Genomic DNA, 17,875 nt, shown 5'->3' with positions numbered 1-17,875 from the left:
TTCATAACAACCGATTTATATTGAAAAAACACATTTTGCGCTCTAACTTCTTTATTTCATGTTTCACATTAAAACTTTCTTTGAACGACTTATAGACAATTCTGATATCGTAAATATCTTAATTCTGCTCAAAGTTATTAATGTTTTTCATCAAAAAACATGCGTTTTTCATTTGTTCGTCATTCTTTTTAGGGCAAACATAAAAAATATCTCTTGATCTCATTGTAAAGGATATACTTGACTCTATAAATGGAGGAATTTTTAAAAATATTTCATTTTTTAAATTTGAGTAAATTCAATTTGAAAACATGACAAAAGTTTCAGTAATTTTATATATTACGCATATAAAAGCACGCAGACTTATTTGTCTTGTTTTTTTTTCTTACAACTAGAAGCAATTACCTTTAAATTGATCAAAATGCTCTAAAATCGATCAACTGGTTCGAAAGTTATGATTTTTTTTAAATAAATTACATCGAATATGGCCGTTTTTTATGGTCACCCTTTTTCGAAGCTAGTCCCCCTAACAACCCAACGAAAAAATACGGGTTTGATTATTTTCAACAAAGATTCATCCCTGCGATTTTGAGCACAATTGAAGCACTTTGCGTGACCAACTTCGAAATAGGGTGACCATAAAAAAACGACTGTGTTCAATGTATTTAATTAAAAAAAAAATATAACTTTTGAACCAGCTGATCGATTATCAATCTTTTTGGATCAAATTAAAGGTAATTATTTCTTGTTATAAGAAAAAATACCAAGAAAAAAAATCTGCGTGCTTTTATATGCGTAATATATAAAATTACTGAATTTTTTGTCATGTTTTTAAATTGAATTTACCCATATTTAAAAAATAACATATTTTCAAAAATTTTCTCCATTTATAGAGTCAAGTCTGGCCTTCACAATGAGACCAAGAGATATTTTTTATGTTTGCCCCAAAAAGAATGACGAACAAATGAAAAACGCATATTTTTTTATGAAAAACATTAATAACTTTGAGTAGAATTGAGATATTTACGATATCAGAACTGCAAATTGTTTCTCTTAAAAACGTCGTTTAAAGACAGTTTTAAAGTGAAACTTGAAATAGAGAAGTTAGAGCGCAAAATGTGTTTTTTCAATAAAAATCGGTTGTTTTCAAAAATAGAGAAAATCTCTTTTTACAAAGTTACCTAAAATTATTGGAGCTATAATATTGTAGAACAAGTTTTTCTTCATTCTACAAAGATAAAAAGTTAGATACTTGATTGCATCGAAAATTCTGGTCACCCTAATTTTTGATAATTTTTCAATAAGCGCTTTATCATATATAACGACTTTGTAGAAGAAAGTTTTTCTCTAAACATTGTTGTAGAGCTCTAGACCCAAATTTCCTCCTAAATTTGGTTTCTGGACCATTGTGCACTGTGTAATTATTCAACTGCAGCACTTCTAGCAGTCAGATGTGAAATGTTTTGACAGCGGTTTGTTTTGAAATGTTTCCTGGTTCAGTGCTCTAAAGTTCGTCACGAATCATTTTATTTGAAAGAAATTATGCTTCATGGAAGCCGAAAATAAATTTTGGACGCTTGTAAAATTCGATGCGGTCAGGGTCAAAAATCGCGAATTCGTTGAAATTAGTTAAATCAACCGTGTTCATTCTCAAACATTTCCGTGTTTAGCATACTATTAGATCATAACAAACGTCGTAGTGGAATTAGGGATCCGAAACTACATTCGAAGTTGTTGAGTAATTTAATGCCAGCCATTAAATAGTCTCGTCTGCGAGAAAGATTTAAATCTTTTCCCGTCAGTGAGTAACTGCTCAGTACACTGAAACAAAATCTAGTGGCCGAAAAGGATAAATCTCATTCTGCAAACTGCCACTACAGCAAAGAAGTACTACAGTGGTATCGCGACAGCCGGGTTGAAACTCAACTCAACTGCCCTCAATCGCGCCTAATTGAGAAACATTGGCAATTGCAAAACAAAAGTTGAAAAAGACTTAACCTAACAGGAGACTATTGAAAAAAAAATGTATTGTTTCAAATTTTTGGTGTTCCATTGGGTAAAAGAATATTTGCGTTGTTTTATCGATTGTAGCAAACAATGTGAAAACCTCAATTCTTCTGATCAATTGACTGAGACAAATTCTCACATTAAAAAAATTTTACAATTCTGTGTGCGTCATCAATTTATTTAAATCTTCAACTCGTCATTTCTCAGTTATTAGGTAACTGATCCAAGTTCAATATCTTTAACCCCAAATCAATAGAATTCAATGTATCCTCTTGAAAACGCACCAAATTTTACTGCCGAGTATCTTTCAACAGACGACGGATCGAAAATCGTCATATATCTACACCAAGACACATTCATTTGTCCTAAAATATCATATCGCCAAACAAGTCGAAAGAAGCTGATGTGCTAAACCCTCTCCGCTGGCCCACGGCTAAGTAACCAAATCAAAATCGTCCTTTCTGACGATGCCACTTGACGAATCAACTTAGAATGTGAAATTGACTGTGCAATCGTAAACAGTGAAAGAGTAATACTACCAAATACTCATAGTGTGCTCGTAAAAAAAGAAGAAAAACAACAACGAAAAACATTACCTCCGTTGGAATTCCCCGTGGAAAACCCTCCACCCTCTGAACGACAGCCTCGCATCCTCTATCTGTATCAACCGACGGACTGAATCAAAGGAGTCGTAAACCGATGATGATAGGATCACGCGCTACCGATTGGTGGCTGGGGAATGCCGAGCATGAGAGGAAGTGCCAATCGGAATCAGTCCAGAAACCCGTCGTGAAGACGACTGCTACTGATACCGCTGCCGCCGGCCGCCCCCACGGCATTCCCGGCCAACCGGATTGCCGTTTGCTAGCAGAAATCAAGCAGAAAAGAAGCAGCACGTATCGAAATGTGGGAATAAATGTGGAATCCATCGGAACAAACTAGGCGTGATACGAACGGCAAAAAACTCCCAAACGCCAGGTAAACGGGAAATAAAACTTCCAGTACAACTTTATTCAGTGAATACACTTGCGTCATCCATGCGAACTAGGGATGACTTTCCGCAAACCTCTACTCCCTTTTTTATCTGCTCCAAGGACTTGTTCTGGTCGAACGATGTCGACACGCCAATTCAAGGCGAGATCGCACCCCGACTGATGGGAAAATTGGCCGGGATGTGTGTGTTTTTGAGCACAATAAAATATTCAATTCTAGCAGTCGCGTTTAAAATTCAAAACGTTTCTCGCCGAAGCTTTGCCACTTGAGCGAAACCAAAGAAAAACGATTCACTGGATGTGTGTGTTTTATGTACACATTGTCGAGCGCAGAGTTGTGCAATATCATCGCCACCCCGTTCAGCAAATCGGAAGTAGCATTCGAAACGAGTATTGCTTTCCATAGCCATACAACATTGATGGCTGGTACTGTTGATTGCCGTCGGGGAACGGGGCATTTCGAGAGCGGTACGCGCAAAAGGTAGCAGACGCCGGGAGAACGTAGATTTTTTTGCCATTTCCTCCTATCTACTTATGTTTGATTTGGTTCCGATTGCTTTCACGCTTGATGAATGGCGAAACAAGATAATCATCGGGCTCAGTTTTTGTATGGCCAGGGAAAATGGTTCAAGTTTTTATTATTTCCACCTTGCCAAGCGAGGCCAGAGAAAGAAACTTGTTCGCAAACGAGTTCCACGAAAGTCAAACATCCTTAATCTTCGGCTTAAGAAAATAATTAAAATAAGCTCAATTCAACCGACATCGCTGAGAGCGGGTGGAGCAAATTGATCGTCGGAGTGGAAAATCCCTAGACAATAGAAAATTAAGCTTCCGAAATATTCTACTGCAGTTGCTCCTGTGCCCCGGTCCACCCTGCAGGGAACGCGGTAACAAGTCTTCAGGTGACAAAGCTGCGACAATCTCTGCCATTCAATCGCCCGGCGAGAAACAAAAGCACGGCAAGCGGCTTTTCCTATTCACGTGCCGCATCCGATACTACGTACCGTGCCTGGCAGGTGGAGGGGACTCCCTTTCTTATTGAATAATGGAAAAACGTTTAGCGAATAATACCTGAGCCAAATGATTACTTGAGTCGTTTGACGAGAAGTGTACGGGTGCAGTTTGTCGTAATGTTTGCACTGCTTTTTGTTCCGTAGCAGAGCGCTGTGGATCTTTGCCATTGGACAATGTTAAAGGATCGTTTTACGAAGGAAGCAATGCTAAGGTAACAGTTTCTAGCTGTTTAAAATTTTATACAGAATGTTGAGCTTCCAAATTTTATGAACTATGTCTGATGAAACAATTATGTATACATTGTTTTTGATTCATCAAAAAGGCCATCTACGTCATCAATTTTTAAAAATAAGCCACGCAAAAGTTCAAGCCCTCATCAACCAATGTGTCCTATCAAAACGCACAACCATTGCTCTGACTTTGCACACAAATGTGTATAATGCAACCGTTTTATCATGACAAAGATAGAATATGTACCATACTCACAAAAATCGTAATGTTTCGGTAGCCTTTGGTTTCTGGCGAATGATCAGTTTTGGGGCGCTCAAAAACCCGCTGTTGCAATCATCGTCAGCAACCGTAACAGCCAATAGCGAGACTTGTTGTAACCAAATTTACAGACGCTGGTGCCAGTAACCCGGAACCAAATGCGTATGAACAAAACCAGAGTCACTGCTAAATATAACGTGTTTTAAATGACCGGATTAATGGTAGTAAACCGATCAGTTATTACTTGGATTAATCTAGTCAGTACCAAAATCATCAGTATTGATTACTGGTTGCGATGCTCTACCGATAGCTGGCTTCTTAAAAATATTATCAATACCTGTACAAATCATCCTGACGATACTAGCACCGGTTAATACGTTCTAAGGGTAATGATATGGAGGTGTCTGATACATTGAAAATACGCTAGGGCATCAAATACAGCACACATTCGTTGTACCTACTAGTTTTAAACTTGTACAAGAGATGTGCTAGCTCAACACAATATAGATGTGGTTTCGCATCATCTAAATTTTACGTGAAGCATTTCACGCATATCTTACGAACATTGCGACAGAATTCTGCATCACAACTAAGCAGCTTCGCCTCACCTGTATGTACACACAATCCTTTTTTGCACGTTCTTTTCCAATATGGATTTTTTACATGCTTTTTTGCATTTTTTCATCTTTGAAAGGGGTTCGACTTGTTGTGTTGCTGGATGGCTAGTGTTTTAATAAATTAAAAATGATCCTGGCACTAGTTTATTTTGGTTATAGTGGAAGAAATAGCACTGTGGTTGGATCGATATTTACCATTGCGTGGTTTTCAAAAGTTGAAGAAAAAATTGAAGAATTTGTTTTGTTTCAATAAGAATAAATAAAAATCTAAATTAAGAACCTAGTGGTCAGACCCGCCTTTCTCGTTCAATTTTTTATTTGTAAAAACAGATTTACATGAACGCTTCAATACAATAAATGTATATTCACTCTTTAGGTTCTAAAATATTGATGTTGTAATCTATACATATACATATACATATCTACTAGCACTGTACGTATTGTAAATAGATCTTAATTGATCAAATTCTGAGATAGAGGGACAAGATTTCTATCTAGCAATATTGGTTGCTCCATTTATAATGCGAGCATGGTTATTACGAAAAACCTCGCTGACGGTAGCAACAATAAAATTTCTTTACAATATTAGAAAAAGGCCTATAGCAACAATGATATCACTAAATTTATAGCAAAAAGCTAAACGGACGAGTCGGGTAATGACTGGTCCAAAGTCGCGAAACAGTTCCTACTAGTGAACCTCAGCCTTCCAGTTACCGAACCCTTACCTTCTCGCGGTACAACTAATGTGTGAGCAACTAGTGGAAAGACCGGGTAACCAACCCCGGTGGGACTACTGGCCACATGCTGACAGAGAGCGGGTGTTCCTTCCTCGGAAAGGAGTTTCTTGGGAAGTCCTGGTAGTGCCCGGGACTTTTAACAATGGCACTGCGATGGTCCTCCTGCGACATAATGGGGTTGTTTGCTGGCCTTGCAAGCCCGCACCGATGAAAAACAACAGCAACGAATGCAATATGGACCGGAACAATCGGCTAGGATCTAGACAACGAAAACAGAGCATTGATTGGATTATTGGAACATGGAACTGCCGATCTCTCAACTTTCTAAGAAGTACCCGCGTGTTTCCTGAGGAATTGAAGACTCGCAAGTTCAGCATCGTAAGGTATGCTGGAAAGGGACGATGGTGGTTACATACAGGGAACAGATGTAGAAGCGGGTGATCGGGTGGTGGCCGGTCAGCTCTAGAATGTGCAGGTTGAGTATTAAAGCCGTTTCTTCAACATTAGTATTTTTGACGTGCATAGCCCACACCTCAGAAGTACCGATGACGGCAAAGACGAATTGTAGGCGTAGTTGAAGAGTGAAAACGATCGCTGATGTCAAGATCATCATCGAGGACTACAACACTCAGGTTAGCCAGGAGGCGGAGTATAGAGCAGTGATTGTACGTTTCAGTGCACACCAACTGACGAATGAAAATGGCCTCAGACTAATCGACGTCGACACCTTTAAGTACATGGCCATACGCAGCACCTTTTTCAACATAGTCTCCGCCATAGATTCACCTGGAGATCACCAAATAGAACAAAAACATAAATCGGACCTAGTGACGGTTAAGATACGCTAAAAATTATCCGTTATAAATAGCATACGGTACCGTCACCATGGTATAATCTCGCGCGACTAAAGCAACACGATGTTGCAGCACAGAACGCGTCATCTCTCGAAGCTGCGCTTCCAGAAGAGGGTGAACCTGAAGAAGCCTCTTAAGATGATCGCTGGAACACACTTAAAACAGCTACTACCAGTGCTGCGAAGGAAGTCCTGGAACACGTGTAACCGAATCGACGTAACGAGGGGCTTGACGAAAAATGCCGGCAGATATTGGACGAGAAGACAGCAGCGCGAGCTGCGTAGAGCCACCCGTCAAAATGTGGAGCGATATAAACTAAAACGGAGGCAGCAAGTCCAACTCTTCAAGGAGAAAAGCGCCACCAGGAAGAGGCGGAATGCGAAGAATTCGAGTTCTCACGAAAATTCTACTAAAAACTCAGTGCATCTCGCAGAGGCTTTGTCCCACGAGCCGAATTGTGTGGGCAAAAGGATGGAGGAATATTAACGATGGATCGTGAGGTGATCGAAAGGTGGATGTAGAACTACGATGAGCACCCAAATGGCGTGCAAGCAGTAGACCACAACAGCAGCGAAGGAGACGTAGTCGGTGCAACGAACTACGAAGATGTGTCACCCCCAACAATAAGTGAAGTTAAAGAATCGCTTCGGCGGCTCAAGAACAACAATTCCATCGAAAAGGACGGCATTGGAGCGGAACTTATGTCGTTTTCGTTTTTGCGGTGTAGCTACCCCGCGGACTACACTTTGTCCTATAGCTGTTTTTTTTTTTTCATTTTCCGGATTATCCCGGACTACCCTTTTTCTGTCCCGAACAGTCCGCGAAAGAAACAGAGTGCAGCTTTGAAGACACCAACACATTCACACGTATGTGTCAAAATAAAAAAAATGTGTCAAAATCGGTATGCTTTGATTATCGTTCTTCGCGTGTCAAACATCAGGTTGGATTTTATTTTGTCAAAGGAAGTTTTCAAGCTTTTGAAATCATCATCGTCCGAATCCGTACAGTAGCACAAACGCGACAAAAAGACAATGGCGATAATGATCAAAACTAAACAAAGTGACAGCTACCTGTGGTATTACGCACACCATTGCAATTGCTCGGAAAGTGTTTTTTTTCAGCTGCAAAGTGTAGTCCGGAACGGTATGGTCCTGCCATAAAAACGAATTCGACATTATAAAAATAGGCTCCGATAAATTGGCAAGCTCGCTGCATCGGCTGATCGTCGAGATCTGGGCTACCGTAGGAGTGTAAAGAACGGGTTATCCAGTATGGTTTATATAGGGTGTGGAAGAAGTGTATGTAAAATTGTGTTAGCGAGTCGAATAATCATAGCAACCGTCGAGCGTACAGCTGTGACGTCATATCGCAAATGTTGTTCATTACTCTTATGAAGATAATGCATAGTTTTTTATGTTTTGAATTATTTAACAAATAATTTTTATAAAATCAATTCCAGAAGAGTCTAGGGGAAAGCACTGTTCACGCTCTGATTATTTTCGTTGAATTTTGATATAAATTAGTTGTTTTTTTTTGCGATGAACAACGTACTTTAACCGTAAAATGATCCTGATTTTTTTTAAAAATTGCATAAATATACCCATTCAATAATAACCACCACCTGATTTTCGGATATGTATAACGAATGTTTAAAGGCATTTCAGAATATGTTGGCATTATGTTTTTTATTCAATTAATGAAATGCTAAATCTTTTTTTTTGTTTCTGTTCCTATCTTTTGTATGATTCTTTTTATTTTTTGGTTGCCTCTTTTGAAATTTGAATTTATGCAGTTTTTGTTCCAGAAAGACCTTCTGCATATGCTTCACACGGATGTTGATTCTGGTAGCAACATATTTTTTTTTTTACAATTTTGTCCGGCATGTTAGGGAATCGTTTTTTGAGCACTTTCAGCATTTTGAGCATTTCGAAAACCAATTTCGTCCAATTCAGCTCCCATGTTGTGCAATGCGTCAAAATGTTTCTCAAGTTTATTAGCGTTATCCATCCACACATCTGATGGTTTATCACTAACCCATCAAAGGAAAGATCTTCTACGTAGTTCGGGTTTTTTCCATTGTTTCTTTAGTCTTCGAGTTCATGCGTATAACTTCCTAAAGTAGGATGCTCTTTCAGCAAACTTCTTGCCATATACCTGAAAGCATATTGCCTACCATCCATTTCTTCAGTCGATTCCTTAATATTCCGATTTCCCACTTCGACATCTTCATCAGAATCTTCAGCACTGTTAGAGAGTACATCTCTCACAGTGTCCTGTTTTTTTAGACCTTGCTTCCTAGAGAGTGTAGCCATTATATAGTCTTCAAGAACTGAACATTGTGTGTTTTGATTCCTCTTCAACTGTTGGTTTAGCGTTTCTCCCAAAAGTATCAACCGCAAACGGTTAAGGGCCTGTAAAGCTGACGGATGATCGTGCGTGTCATCATTCAAGCGAATCAGCGAAAACATGTTTTCAATGTAGTCTTGATTGAGCTTGTATATCATTATGAACGATATGTCGTAATCGGCTTTCATATCTATAAATAATTTCTTGAGGGATGTTAGAGAAACCAATATGGCTTTTTGAATTCATCCATTGTTTCCGTATTGTCTGTTTTTTCGAAAAACAATGTAAGCTGGTACCTTTTCCAGCACGGTAGGCAGTGAGGCTGAGGAGACTGCGCACTTTGGCCTTTCCGAACACTTTAAGTCATAGTAGCTGAATATTCAAATTTATTAATCACTACACTACAGCAACGCAGGAAAAAAAACTAAAACACTGGTATGACGTAGCACCTTTACTAGCAACAGTAGTAAAAAAAAAAAAAATCATAGCAGTTTTACACATGAACCAATTCAACTATGATACCACTGCTATACCCTATATATACCATACTGGGTAGTGAACCTATAGATATGAGAAATGACAAGACACTCACCGTTAAGGCAACTGTCAACATCGAAACGGATAACGGCAATGCAAAATTATACAGATCGCCCGTTTTGATGTTGACAGTTGCCTTAACGGTGAGTGTCTCGGCGTCTCTCTGGTGTATAGGCTGACTAATACTGGGGGTTAACTGCACCATCTACAAGAAGAACGACAAAGTAGGCTGCGAGAACTATCGAACGATCACAGTCCTGAATGCCGCCTAAAAGTGTTTTGCCAGGTCATTTTCCAACTCCTGTCACCATTAGCTAGAAGATTTGTCGGAAGTTACTAGGCCGGTTTCATGGAAGGACAGTCTACGACTGACCAAATCCTTACACTGAGGCAGATCCATCAAAAGTGCCACGAGTTTAGGGTCCCTTTATCATCTGTTCGTCGATTTCAAAGCCATGTACGACAAAATAAACCCACAAGAGCTATGGAAAATCTTTGACGAAAACGGCTTCCCGGGGAAGCTGACTAGACTGATTAAGGCTACGATGGAGAATGTGAAGTGTTGTGTGAGGATTTCGGGTGGAACGTCGAATTTTTTTTGAGGTCCACAGGTCTTTCCTGCCAAATGTTTAACGTCACGCTGGAGGGTGTTATGAGACGGGCGAGGTTTTACATGCTGGGCATTATATCCAATTGATCAGGTCTACTTAATTGCTTTGCGGATGGCGTGGGTATAGCGGCAAAAAACTAGAGACGGCTGCAGACCAGTGTACCCGACTGAAACGTGAAGTAGATAGGATCGGATAAAAGATTAATACGTCTCAAACAAAGTATATGCTCGTAGTTGGGTCCGAGCACGACAGGACACGACTAGGCAATACGGTAACAATCGACGGGGATCAGTTCGAGGTAGTCGACGAGTTTGTGTACTTTGATTCTCTGGTAACTGAGAACAACGATTCCAGTCAGGAGATTAGGAATCGTTTTATCGGAGGAAGTATTACCTGCTATGGGGTCCATAATAAACTGCGGTCGCAAATCCTGGTCATTTGATTGTTCTCTACGGGCATGACACGTGGACAATGCTCGACGAGACGAACCCAGTATTCAAAAAGTGGCTAAAGCTGGAAGAATACGCTGGGGGCAGGTTATGTACCTAGAATGCCGGATAGCTAGCCTGCAAAATTGGTGTTCGCTCTAAAACCGGTAGAAATGAAAAGACGAGTGGAGCAAAGAGCGAGTTGGGTGGACCAGATGAAGCACGGTCTGAAGAGCACCGGGTGCCCACGGAATTGGAGCCAGGTAGCCATGGACCGAGTAAATTAACAGGACTACCCTATGCAGGCCGTGTCAAAGAACGTACGACCATTTAAGTAAATAAGAAAGTAAACTTTACGAGAACCAGGGTGGAAAGTGCTATGATATCCTTTGAGCCTTTCAAATCTGCAAGTGTAGATGGAATATTTTCAGCATTGCTTCAAAAAGGTGAAGCAATACTAATTCATCTCTTATTGAGATTTCTGAGGCCAGTTTAAGGTTGAATAATATCCCAGCAAAATGGAGGATAGAAAGAGTAATCTTCATACATAAAACTGGGAAGCGTGATAGGACGCATCCCATATCATCCAGATCCGTTAGTGCTCCGGTTTTGTTGAAGACAGTGTTGAAGAGGTTGTTCTTAAGACACGACCGCAAGGTTAACGTAGAACTACGACAACTCGTCTTATATCAATAATTATTTTTGCAATAGGTATGGAAATACACTCGATTGAGGTTAATCAATTTAATGGTGTGAAGCGGTATGCTTTTTGTATATTTCTTTTGCTTTAAAAATGAATAAAATCCGTCGAAAACTGACTGAGTGTGAAACATCTGAAAGTGGGCAATTTTCGTGAAGCTCTCGATGTTTTCGGTTTTACAATTTGTACCCCTATATATGTTGTCGTAAGACGTAGTTCTACGTCATAGCGCACTGATCGATGTGCTTAAGTTGACTCTGTTGAAAGAAAAATGAAAATTGAAAAGAAATGATATTAATAAATTCATAAATGCTTCATGATAGCGTGCGATATCCGCTCTGACACAGTAAATCTCATTTTATTCTGATTTAGAGCTGTCTTCTGAATAGCCTCGCCGGAAGAGCTGAATAACCCCTCAGGTTTAAGACTCTCGAATAAAAATCAAATCAAATCAAATCTGTCGAGTCGGACCGATAGAGCTCTCATAAAGGCAACAAACTATCATTGTATCGTGTCGTGTTGCGGCTTGACAGGAGACAATGTTCCCGTCCCCGTGTCGAATGGAAGCAGATTGTTGCCGTGCATTTGCAGCAGCATCAAACCACAGTTCCAGTTTAATAATAATCATTCATTATGCTCTTCCAAATACATGTAGTAGCCTTGATGCTCAAATCGCGTGCGATATCCACTGTGATACAATATTTTTTTTCGAACGTTGGAGAATGATATAACTGGAAATAGAGACGTGACTTATTTATTTCTAGTTATACCATTCTTCAACGTTCAGAAAATTTTATTTCGTATGTCGCAATACTAATGTACGAGAAAAAGTTCTCATTTTATTCTGGTTTAAAACTATCTTCTGAATAGCCCCGCCTACATTTACAGCTCACCTAAAGGCAACAAAATAACATTGTATCGTGTCGTGCTGCGGCTTGACAGGAGACAATGTTCTTGTTCCCGTGTCGAATGTAAGCAGGTTGTTGCTTGTTTGATATTGCCGATGGTAGACATTATGGTATAAAGGTTGAAATTCTGCTGTGATGTCAAACTATAACCGTTTTGTTTTAAGACGCAATAGCGTAAGTGCTGCATTTATGTTATCTGCTGCCATCTATCACGAGAGCAAGTATAAATTACAACCGGTCCCTCTCAGGGCCACTAACACGTTCTTTCGTTCGTTTTTTCAGCGAGCATTCCTAGTCAACTAGGTATATTCTGTCGACCTTGTTAGGGAAAGAAACATTAAGCGACCAATCAGAGGTTTACATCTGCGTTTCGACGAGGCTTGACAATTTTCAATAGTACAATAGTTCGAACAATCAGATTACAATTTTCTGCATTTGGAAGGGTGCTGAGATGAAATCTGTTGGTAACTGACTGAGTTTAAAACGTTTGAAAGTGGACAATTTTCGTGACGCTCTCGATGTTTTCGGTTTTTGAAATTGGATCCCTGTATTGAAATTGGACCCCTGAATATGTTGCCGTAAGACGCAATTCTACGTAAAAATTCGATATCGAATATTTCATGAACTACTAGCAGTGCTTTTCATCGATTTTAAAAATGAAATTTCAACTTCTTCGAGTCCGGTTCAACTGAAATTTAGCATGGGGACTTCTTTAGAGAAGACGAAACTTCTAAGTTCTACCGTTAAACGTCTTCCGAAAAGTTGATTTCGATTGACACTCTTATAAGCATCCAGCATTGACAAGGACGGTTTTGTGGAGCGTGCGCAAGATAACTTCACTGAGCTTGAATGACGAAATATAAAAAGCAACCTATTTTCATCAAGATATGCACCATTTCAAGCATGTGTTTTGCATTAGCCAATATTAATAAATTTAACTTCAAATCTAATGCTCCCAAGATTTGTAAAGAAAATTTAACTATATTTTTCCTAGCACGATTTCAACTCCTGAAACCCGTCCGGTACAGTTGCTAGTGTGTGTACTCGAAAGCTAGACTGTACCGCCATTAAAATGGTTTAAAGTTGCTCACCCTCGATAAATATTTTGCCTAAAATTCGATGAACTCGAGAGGATTTTCGGTGGTAGTATGAGGTGCGCACTACGGAATATTAGTTCAGCCCCCGAGAGTTCGTTATTCGGCTGTTGACCTATTCGGAGGCCGGCAGCCAAATATATTTAATAAGAAAATTTTTGTACACCAAAAGTATGCTGCAGAAAAATTTCAACGTTCATCCCTATGCAGCACAAGCAGCAGCAAAAAAGATGAAAGGAATTCGTGTTCAGCCACATGTGTTTATGTGATGGTGGAGCGAAGTGTAAACTTTTATATTTTGATCTTGTTAGTGTTAGGTCGGGTCAATTTTTTTTTCCTCCAACACATTAATGCAATATTAAATTTACTGCTTTTTTGCTTTTCTTTTTGGTAAAATTTATTTCTCCGTTCACTTCAAACCAAACCAATATTATTCAAACAGCCACTTGGAATTTCCTTCGCAACTTGGCAAGCTCGCTTACTCCCGTCAAGCTGCAATTCTAGTGACTTCAACTGAAACTCATCAATTACCCGGAAAAACAATTACTTTCGCCGGTGAACAGCAGTGGCAGCGAAACATTTTACACCCATTTCTACCGACACCTAAGGCAGCGCAGGCAAGTGCTTCAGCGGAACGTAAGAAGAACAACAGAGTCCTTCAATTTAGCAACAACAGTAAGTACTACTACACGCTTCAAGAGCACCCGTGCAAATCTACCACCACTTTGGCAGATTCCGCCGTTTCCAGCATCAACGTCGTACGACCGGAAGGTGGGTGGCGGTGTGCTAACTAAACCGGCATCTGCCAGGAAGGTTATGTAAATAAACAGACCCACCGTGGTGGCGTGTGCTTTTCCGCGAGCTACTCGATATGCGAGGAAAGCATTTAATAACCATCACATGCCAACGTTGCGGCCGGAGTGTGCCGCGCTCGGGTTGGGATGTGGGAATTGGGGGGAAGCAGCGAACGCATCGAGCGCACTCTCAACTAGAATCGAACATGTAACTGAGCTTCTTCAGCAGCAGCATGCCGGAGAAAGTGGTGCCAGTTTGGTGTCGTGCTGTTTTTCTATTAGTGACATAATTTATTGGAGTTTAACGCTATATTACAACAAGTGTTAAAACGTGAATGAAATGAGTGAACTTAAAAAATTCAGAGTTTTACCGGCTCTAGATACTCAATTGTGTAAGCTGCATAATTTCAGGGAATTCGACCCAAAGTCGAGGCTTCATTCGTCAATGTCTTCTGACAGCCGTTTCATCTAGTTGGCTGACGCGTATTTGCTTGCTTGCTGACGTACAATAACCATGACACGGTATCAATGAACTGTTCTCGGTTTCGGAACCAAGCCGTCATTGACTGACGTTGTTGGAAACACAGAAGGGAACGAGAGCAATTTTCTAGTCGATTTATATTCATTTAGGATTTAATTAACGGAGACCTAAATGACGGAGGGGAAACATGAAAATATTATGAAATTCACACAGCAGCACGTGTTTAGGATTTTAACATTCAGCGTGTATTCTCACTATGTAGTTGAGTTGCTTGCAGGTTCGAATCAAACCGTTTTGACTATCGAGAGACGTCGTTTATGATGTTGACTCAAATCGAATTGATGTATTTTATTAACCTAATAATCTTTAAAACTCATTTGTTTTTTTTTTTTTTGACATAGAATTACGTCTAACGACAACATAGGGGTGCAAATTAAAAGACCGAAAACATCGAGAGCGTCACCAAAACTGTTCACTTTCGAATGCTTTAACTCAGCCTGTTTTCAATGGATATCCTTCATTCTTACAGCAATCGATTAGAAAATTGGCTGTGCATCTACCAAGAAGCGGAAAATTGATATTTTGTGACGTTCACTACTGCAATATTGAACAAATTTAGAGTCTTTTTAAGCGAGTAATCAGAGCTGAAATCGTGGCCAAGTCACTATAAACGCGAAATTTTTAGTCTTTGGAAGATGACACAGTAAGCGCGACGAGCGTCGCGAGGCAATTCGCCTTGCCATAGGTTAATGTACAGCCCTAACTAAAGTTTCTATATTTATTTGAGGCGGGTCAAAATGCGCCAGGAGAAGATAAACAAAACGCTCGCAGTGTAACCAATTTTACAACAATTTTAATATTCAAGCGAAAGAAACAACCCATTGTGAAAGGTTTAATATTATTTTTTATCATCAATTTATAATTAACTAAAACTGCCACTGACAAAAACTATTGTCAATCTAGTTGCATTGCGCATAACAACACATTTGCGCATGTGATGGTTAACAGTAGTCATAGCAACAGATTTGCACAAATTTAGTCTTCAATGTCTGTCCGATTACTATTGCAAGAGAATGATTTACGAGAAAGTGAAACTACCAGCAGTAAGCAAAGCTTCGGCAAGTCGCAGTGCAGCAGGCGGCGATTACAAATATGCCCCAATAAATGCCCCTAAAACTAGTAGAGGAGCTATACACGAGTTATGCATGTTTAGCCAAGTTTTTTTATAAGAAGCTACAATAGAACTCGTTCAGCAGTCAACCAAAGTTTTTTTTAATGGGTTCAATGATTATTGGAGGATGCCAGTCCATACAGAGGGAAGCTGGAGAAGGCGATGGACCGTTTCAAACGCACGATCCTGAACGTCGAAATCAGCGATAGTTTTCACAAAATCAAAACGCTAGAGAAAACGAAAGCTACCCTCACGAGCAAAATCACGCAAGTATCCCCCTCTAACACATACACACATTTCTTCGAGCGCCAGGAAACATTCTTTCAAAGAAAATGTCGATCGTTGCAGATTACGACAAGCCGCAAATTTCAACGTCTCTACAAAAGAGTTGAAATTGAAAAAACAAACAAACTCAAAGTGAACGATTCTTGGGTTAAAAACATCACAGATGTTGTTATTCCCCAAGAAACGATGGTTCTTTTGGGCTATGGTCCCAAGTTCGCCTTGCCGTTGGAAAATAATCAAGAAATTCCATATTTCAAGATTATCGCGGACTTGGAATCAATTCTACAGTCCGAAAGAGATGGGAGTTTGCAAATGGTTTGTCGCAATCAGTACATCAACATAATTCAAAATCATATGAACAGGCTAACGAACGGTGGTCATTCATCACCACCAGACACTATTAATCGTTTTTTGATCGAAGCATGTCATGTCAGCAAAAAGTTCATCCGAGAAAATCTAGACTTATGTGTTGTAACCGCCGATAAGGGTAATAAAACAGTTATAATGAAGAGAGAAGATAATGAGTCAAAAATGAGAGCCCTTATTGACGACATCGACACATACGAAAGGATCGACGCGGATTGGACAAGCAAAATTCAAACGAAAAATAACACGCTGGTGAAATCACTATTCGACCAAAAAATAATTGATCAACCCACCAAGAATCGGCTAACTACATACAACGCGACTTGCCCTAAAATTTATGGACTACCTAAGATTCATAAAGACGGCAATCCACTGAGGGTCATACTGTCATGCATAAACTGCCCAACATATGATCTCTCAAAATACCTTGCTAGCATTCTGCATCATTCGATAGACCACGAGAAATATAACGTACGCAACTCATATGAGTTCTGTACGTTTATTAACAACGTCACACTTCCCCCCAACTATGTATTGGTATCGTTTGATGTGGTAAGCCTGTTCACTTGCATACCGAGAGACTTGGTGGTACAAGCGGTGAGAAATAATTGGAACTTGATCGAGAAAAATACGACGATCAAAGATCAAAATGTTTTTATCAAGCTCATTGAGTTTAACATCTCGTCCAGTTATTTCACCTTCCGTGGGGCTTATTACCGGCAAAAGGAGGGGACAGCCATGGGGATTCCTTTGTCACCTGCTTTAGCTGATCTTGTAATGACTACATTACTTGATGATGTGCTTGCGAAGATCGATGTACACATTCCATGTATTAAAAAATACGTCGACGATTTGTTCACCGCTCTCCCAGCTGACAAGATTGAATATGTGAGGAACGCTCTCAACGGGTTCGACTCACATATTCAATTCACATATGAGGTAGAAAATAACAACCGTTTTCCGTATTTAGATATGGTTCTTATTAGAACCAACGAACAAAAAATCGTTACCGAGTGGTATAAGAAACCTGTCGCTTCCGAGAGAATTCTTAATTTTCTCTCGATGCACCCGCTGGCACAGAAATTGAATACGGCAACCGGTTTTATTGGGAGAGTGTTTCGATTATCGACGAACAAATCGCTCACGGAAAATAAGCAGATAGTACGCGAACACTTGCTTACCAACAACTATCCGAGCTCACTGATAAATCGGTTAATCAACAGATTTATCAACCAAAGCACGAATAACGTTGTTGAGGAAGTAAACTCGGAACCAAAAGTATATCGATCTTTGCACCATGTTGACGGCCTCACACCCGCACTTGCACGCAGCATTAAAAAGAACCATGAAAATATCAGTCTGAGTTTCTAATGCGTCAAAGCCAACAGACTACTTTTCACGAAACTCAAAGACTCTTCTTCGCATCTTTCAAAAAGAAACGTTATAT

The sequence above is a fragment of the Wyeomyia smithii genome, chromosome 1, assembly GCF_029784165.1.
Source record: "Wyeomyia smithii strain HCP4-BCI-WySm-NY-G18 chromosome 1, ASM2978416v1, whole genome shotgun sequence".
NCBI classification, from domain to species: domain Eukaryota; kingdom Metazoa; phylum Arthropoda; class Insecta; order Diptera; family Culicidae; genus Wyeomyia; species Wyeomyia smithii.
Note: the sequence above shows the minus strand (reverse complement) of the source record.